A 7,425-nucleotide genomic window follows, 5' to 3' on the forward strand; every position below is an offset into this window, starting at 1 on the left:
ACTTACTATCTAACAACCTTACTAACTATCAATAAGCAGCAACTTAATAGTGTGAATTGTACATTAAAATAGTCTGTGACCTATTTAGAAATCCCATCCTGGACATGTCTGGGGAAAGGATGTACGGTCAACCTAACATATAGTGTACATTTGGACACACATCTTGCTTTATACAGAAACTATGGCTGGCGCTGTAAATAATGAAATAATCACAATTTTACAAAACATTGCTCTTTTAATGGAAGTAAAAAAAAAAAATATATTTTTTTGAATGAATGACATTTTATGATCTCACCTGTCATTTTAATTGCTAAGTGACATAAAATGTAATTCATTTGAAATCATTTTTTAAAGACGTGTGCACAGTAAGTTTTACTCAAGCCCCCTAGTGGTTATTGCAATTTTTAAGCTTGACTTACAGGGTATAGTTGATAATATTACTAATTTAGACAATAAATTAACTAGTTAAATGCTAACATATCATTATATTGACTCAAATTAACATTTTGACTTATGTGACAAGAAAACATATTGATTAAGTATGATACGGTCTTATAATAAATTATCTATGTACTTTCCGTGAACTTTTTATGTCTTTTTGAAAATAAACACTTTTGATTAATATTACATTTCTAGGAATAATTTCTAAAACATAATTTGGGAGTAAAAAAAAAAAAAAAAAGAGTAAAAATTTTTTTCAAACATTTATTTAGTTAGTTATATAGTTAGTTAGACCAAGGTTTTTTTTTTTTTTTTTTTTTTTTTTTGTATTGTCATTGTGTATTGTCATTATATGGAAAAGGTCTGCCTGAAGATTATTTAAAATATCCTCTTTTTTGTTCCTCAGAATAAAGTAAATCATAGCTTTGGGACGTCATGAGGCTGAGTACTGTTGGGTGAAATTCTATAATTATTTTTAGGGGTCACTGTATGAACTTCTGACGTTGTTGTTGTTGTTGTTTTCACACCTAGTTTATATGTGGCCGCTGTCTTCCTCTTATGTGGCTACAGAGGCAGAGGCTTAATGGCCTGTTGCTGGAAGTAATACTGTGTGGGGCGGCCCGGGTCACAGGTTTGGTGACAGTTTCCATGTTCGTTTAGACACACGCAGCAGGTGGCTGCCAACTCTCCTGTGACTCCACCCAAATCGGAAAACACATTCGAGTTTCTCTCTCACTCTCTGATCCAGGTGGCTGCTGTAAGCTTAGTATTCACACGGCTTATTCTCCAAAGCCTCAAAAAAGGACACTAAGTCTTTCAGCTTGTGCCAAAACTAAATTATTGACAGAGATGGGTAAATATGTACACAATGCAGCAACAGTTAATTGTAATTCATGAGTAAGAATTAGCCCCAATGACAAATGAAAAATAGATTTTTCGAGGTTAAGTAATACAAAGTTTGTTGGAGTATGTACAAGAAAATACTTTTTCAGTCTTTCATGTTTAATTCAATGCGTTAGCTGCTGATTTTCAATTCTAACTATTTATGGGATTTATTAGCAATTTCTGAGTACAAATAGTTTTTACACCAACATTTTCTTTTTTTTAGTGTACCACAAATACATAATTTTTTCCCCATTCAGTTCTGTTCTTTATATTTATTTGTAAAATGTGTTATTTTATTACAAGTACAAATATTATGTACATGTATGAATTTCTCCTTTTAACAAATAAATATATTTTGAAGAAGTATGGCTCAAAAATGGCAAAAAGCGACATGAAAATGCAATAAATGCGGGTTTTATGTGTCAATCCAAGTCTTCTGAAGACACACCATGAATCTGTGTTTAGAAGAGAAAGAAATGTAACCTGTTATTCACAAAAAAAATTCTCCTCCACAACAGCTCTTATATTTCATTAATGTTTAAGGCATTTAATTATAGTGCCTCGTCAAGTCTGATGATATAATTTGCAATTTGAAACCAGCTATTACTTTAATGTTTGCTTGAGATTAGCTGCATGTATTTATAATGTATTTAAATCGATCTTAAGCACATAGCATCTAAAGTTAGTGATGCATCTCTACAAAAGCAGCCCCAAGGTCTTCGCTCTGACATCACATCTGCGGCATTAATCTGCTGGTATTCAGCTGTGTCATATAACAGCTCTGTGGTGTCGCGTGCGTATTGTCACGACCTATGATCATCAGCGTTCCGCGTCACAAGTGTGACTCAGGTCTCACAGATGCACACAACATGCTGATGCTTTCTCATTTCTCACAGCAGAACTATGTGTCCCCTTGAGCAAAAATCTACCAAACTTTGACAGGTAGACACTGATGGGCTCCTGTCTGTTGCGATTTTGTGCCAATCATCCTCCCCAGCAGCTGTGCCGTAAATTTTATTAGGTAAATACTCAAGCGACAGTCTCAACTGTTAAAAGATGCTGATTTGTATTCAAACCTTCATTCTGGGCTTTTGACAGAGGCTGTTAAGATGAATTCCTACAATATACATTTGAATTTGCTCGGGGTTATTTGAGAAAGAACAAGATCAAATAACCCTTTGGTTCCTGAGGGGAAACGCTGGGTGAGATTTGGATTAGAGACCCAGAGATCTCAACAAAGACATGATGCAATGCTTTTGGGCACAGTGTGTCAAGCATGGTTGAAGTGTGTGTGTGTGTGTGTGTGTGTGTGTGTGCATGTGTTTGAGTGCATGTGTGTGTGTAAGAGAGAAAAAAGCTGTGCTCGTAACAGCATATACTTACTATCTCCAATGTAGTATGCACTGTTAAAAATTAACTAAAAGTAGCAACTCAAGTAACTCTTTCAGTTTTTCAGTAGTGAGCAGAAGATGCCTTGCCCTTTTTTCCAACAAGTAAAAAAAAAGTAAAAAAAAAAGCTTCATTGCTATTTTGTGGCATGCATACATTTACAGTGTATTTAAATGCTTTATTTCCAATAATCTACATCTACATATATGCTTTTGACAGATGCTTTCATCCAAAGTGACATTGCATGCAGAGCATACATTTAATCAATTCATGCATTCCCTGGGATTTGACCCCATGACCTGGCGTTGCTAGTAACCTACTGTCCCGTCTAGAAGAACGCAAAAAAAAACAACAACAAAAAAAGATTAATTGAATTTACTATTTTTTATTATAATTTTTTTTATATATATAAGTGGTTGCAATCAACTTATTTTAGCTACATTTAAATAAACAAATTTAGTTGACTTTCAACCTGGGCCGGGTTTCCCGATAATGATTGATCTTAACTAGGGATGTCCAGATCCGATCACGTGATCGGAAATCGGGCCCGATCGCGTGGTTTCAGACTCGATCGGAATCGGATGTTACCTCCCGATCAGGACTCGGATATATATATATATATATATATATATATATATATATATATATATATATATATATATATATATATATATATATATATATATATATTCTCATTAATTTTTAACACATCTTTTGTTATGCGGTGGCACAGAGTTAGACCTTTTTGACTCCACACAGAAACAGCGACGCGTGCGGCATGACATCACTTTGTTTTCAAGAGCTGGTGTGAATAAATATAGATTCAAACTCAAAGAGACATGATAGTTTGCGCATGACCTGATATTTCATTCGGACTCAGGATACAGCGAGATGAACATCACAGAACGCTAAACTCTCATGCAGTGTGTGTTTCATTCATACTCGAAGCCGGAGCGCGCACTCGCGCTGATTTCAGGAAATTAATATGGACAAAAGCGTCCAGCTATGCTGTGGTGCGCACAGGAAAACAGAAACTTATGCAAACACGAAGACATTAATATACGATCACGACAATAAATTGTTCTTCAAGTCATCTCCAGCAGGTGATAAATAAAGTATGAACAATGCAGTGCTGATTGACATAGTATTTATTACAGTATAGAAACTATTCTGCATTATTATGTGATAAACAGTGTTTGTAGTATATAAACAAATCATTATTATTTGTTATTGTCCAGCATTTATAGATTTCTAAGCCAATTAAAAGCTAGAAATTAGAGAAAAAATAAAGTTGCCTATACTACCAGTCAGAAGTTTTTGAACAGTAAGCTTGTTAAGGTTTTTTTTAAGAAGTCCCTTCTATTCACCAAGTCTGCATTTATTTGTTCCAAAGTACAGCAAAACAGTAAGATTTTGAAATATTTTTACTAGCCTATTTAAAATAGCTGTTTTATATTTGAATATATTTCAAAATGTAATTTATTGAACATCCTGGATCTGTTTTTTCGCTCTTCTTTATTCTTTTTTTATGTATTATAGAAGTATCGGATCGGGACTCGGTATCGGCAGATACTCAAAATCAAATGACTCGGACTCGGACTCGAGGACAAAAAAACCTGATCGGGACATCCTTAATCTTAGCGCTTAAGAACCTTTTCTATTAGTAATTTTACGATCGTTCGTTATTGTTTCACTTGCCTTTAAAAATGCATGTAAAGCAATCGCAAGTAACTGTGCTTTAAGTGCTACGTAGGAGTCGCTTTCCGTTTGTTAAGTGCTGAAATGTCACCTTATAGAATGGCTCGTAACTGTATCAAGTTAAAGGTGTAATCTGCCGACTGTCCTGTAGGTGACCACATAAAGCTGTCTTCTTATGATGCACTTAGGGCTTCACGATTACTCCAGAGCACTCTTAGATCTACAATGATTTTCAAGTACTACTTAAGTTACGATGCTTTTGGGAAACAGACCGCAATATTAAGATCAGTCGTACGATCGTTTTTATGAACTTCTTAGGCTTAAGAAGCTTTTGTTCTGTTATACCCCTGTTCTGTTATACCCTTTTCACAAAATGCAATATAAGTCCTAGTTTCAGATGAAAATATACCACAGAGCATTTATTAGTCCATGCTGTAAATGCCCCTTTTTGGGTGGATGTGAAAAAATGCTGTTTTCATGCGTGTTTCTTTAAATGCAAATGAGCTGCTGCTCTCCACCCCTTTTCCTGAAAAGGGCGGTGCCTTTACGCCTTGTAAAGGTGTTACAAATTCAGCTTTGCACCACAGAAAGATATCACTAGATATATTTTATTGATATACAACATTTCACACTATTTTTATTTTTACTATATTTTTGATCAAACTTAGAGTTTTTTGATCAAAAGTGACTTCTTATAAAAACCATATACTTTTGAGTGGTAGCTTCAGTGTTGTCAGTATAAAATAGGGATAAAGAGAGAGAGAGATGTATTTATAGAGATGGAGTAAATTGATTTCCTTCTACGGTTGTAATGATGGGTTCATGTCACCCTGACTTAGCTCATTCTATGCTCTGTGATATTCTGCCTGGGTTGTGAAATGGATTATGGTCTGTGTGTCTCTAATCACCCTCTGCTTTTAAAGCCAGAGTATAAAGTTCATGCTCATCTTGTTTTGCTCAGCATTTGGACAGATCTATCTAAAATGCAGTTTACTGAATGTTTTATCTGTGTGTACGTCTGGGAGATTTCCTTAAAGGAATTATTCAACCCAAAACTGAGGGTGAGCGGATGATGAAGGGATTTTAATGCTGTATGACTGTTTTCCCCCCTTGAACGTAAAAAGAGAAGCTTAGTAGAATGTCCAATCAGCTCTTTTCCAGAAAAAAAAAAAAAATTTAGTGACCATGGCTTGTCAAGCTCCGAAATAATTTTCCATATGCGCTATATTGCTGTTTATATCATTAGCCTTCTAATGATATACAATTTAAACAAAGAATATTTAAAGTTGGAAGTAAAAAAGAAGCATATGATTATGAGATGGTTTACCCAAAAATGAAAATTCTGTCTTCATTTACTCAACCTCAAGTCATTTCAAACCTGTATCAGTTTTTTTCTTATGCTTAACATAAAAGAAGCCATTCTGAAGAATAGAAAATTCTTTAACAGTCTCTGAGCTGAAGAGACTGTGTTGAAAGGCTTACACTTGAACCCCTAGTTCCCAATGGAGAAATGAGCAGGATCATAACTTGGGAACCCTCCTATTGCTTTTCGTTTGACTCATAACCAGACAAACCCACGGTTTGAAAGTATAGAACTGAGAACTAAACACGTTCCTCTGAAGAAAGCAAGCCACATGGGTTCAGAATGACATGATGGTGAAGAAACAATGACAGATCTGACATTTTGGGTGAACCAACCCTTCACAATGTCCTGATGGTGTCAGAGTACTGGCCAACAAAAGCAACCCAGAAATTGATATCAATATTTTATAAGGTACCGGTGTCACTGGAGCCACGCAGAGATTTTTCTTTGCTGTGAAATCAGAGTATTGTGCACAGTAAATCACTGAAGGAAAAGAAGTGGGAATGCAGATGACGCACATAGCTGAAATACAGAACTTCAAGAGTTTACCTGTATTCTCCATAGAAAGATTTTATCTCAAGAACACACATAGCTTAGATTATCTAAATATCAATTTCTTCTGTTGAAAACAGCAAATTCAGATGTGACAAAAAAGCTTTGAACATAAAATCCTGTTTCTCTATAATGTATAATCATGATCCACCTGTCAGTCTTGTTTTCCATTCCTAAGATAAAATAGCAGGAGAGGTAGCAGTACTTGGATGAAATCAAATTGAAATTTCAAAAGCATGCAGAATCCAGTATGCTTTGATGTGAAGTGCACCGTCAATAAAGAAGTTTCAGTATTACCAATTTCTCTGAGTACAAGGCAAAAACTACAGCCTTTCTCATACTCGCCGAGGCCTGAAAATGTGAAATATCTTCCCCAGAGGGGCATCTGTGCTGACATTTATGTCACTGACTCTGTGGTTTACATCAAATATTGATGTCCACACAACAAGTCATGACCTGTAGTCAACTAAACAGGACTGAGACTCTAAACAGCATCAGCTCCTTATAGTCTTTCTTTAAATCATTCATTAGCAGTGCCAGTTAAGTACAACATGATTTACTATGATTTTATACTATGATGTATTAGACTTTTTTATTAATGCAAAACTGCAAAATTATAGTTGCAGTGAATTTGCTTTAGTGTAGTGTAAATAGTGTATTGATGTGTACTCACGTCACCAATGATGCTATGATATATGGATTATGTGTCACTTGAGATGTTGTTATGAGTACATCACATAAGAAATATTGGTGGGATCTTGCAGAACCTCTTTCTATATCATCAACAAAAGGAAGACACACGTGTAATAAAATAGATTTTATTAACAAAAGATAGACAAGAGTAATCAATAACTACTTGATGATTAGCATGAATGAAAAAGAGAAAAGTGCAAGTGATCATGTTGGGGGCTGCTACTGTATGTCAGAGCTACGTTATCTTATTGAAAGATCAACTGTTGTTACTCTGAAACAAATAACGTTAAGAATCTTTTTTATGCATCAAACAAATAAATGAGCTATTATTTGTTATCAATGGAAATTAGCTATATAATATCTAAAGTAAATTTGAAAATCATTTACTGATAATATACAACAAT

The sequence above is a fragment of the Carassius carassius genome, chromosome 1 (genome assembly GCF_963082965.1).
Source record: "Carassius carassius chromosome 1, fCarCar2.1, whole genome shotgun sequence".
Taxonomy (NCBI): Eukaryota; Metazoa; Chordata; class Actinopteri; order Cypriniformes; family Cyprinidae; genus Carassius; species Carassius carassius.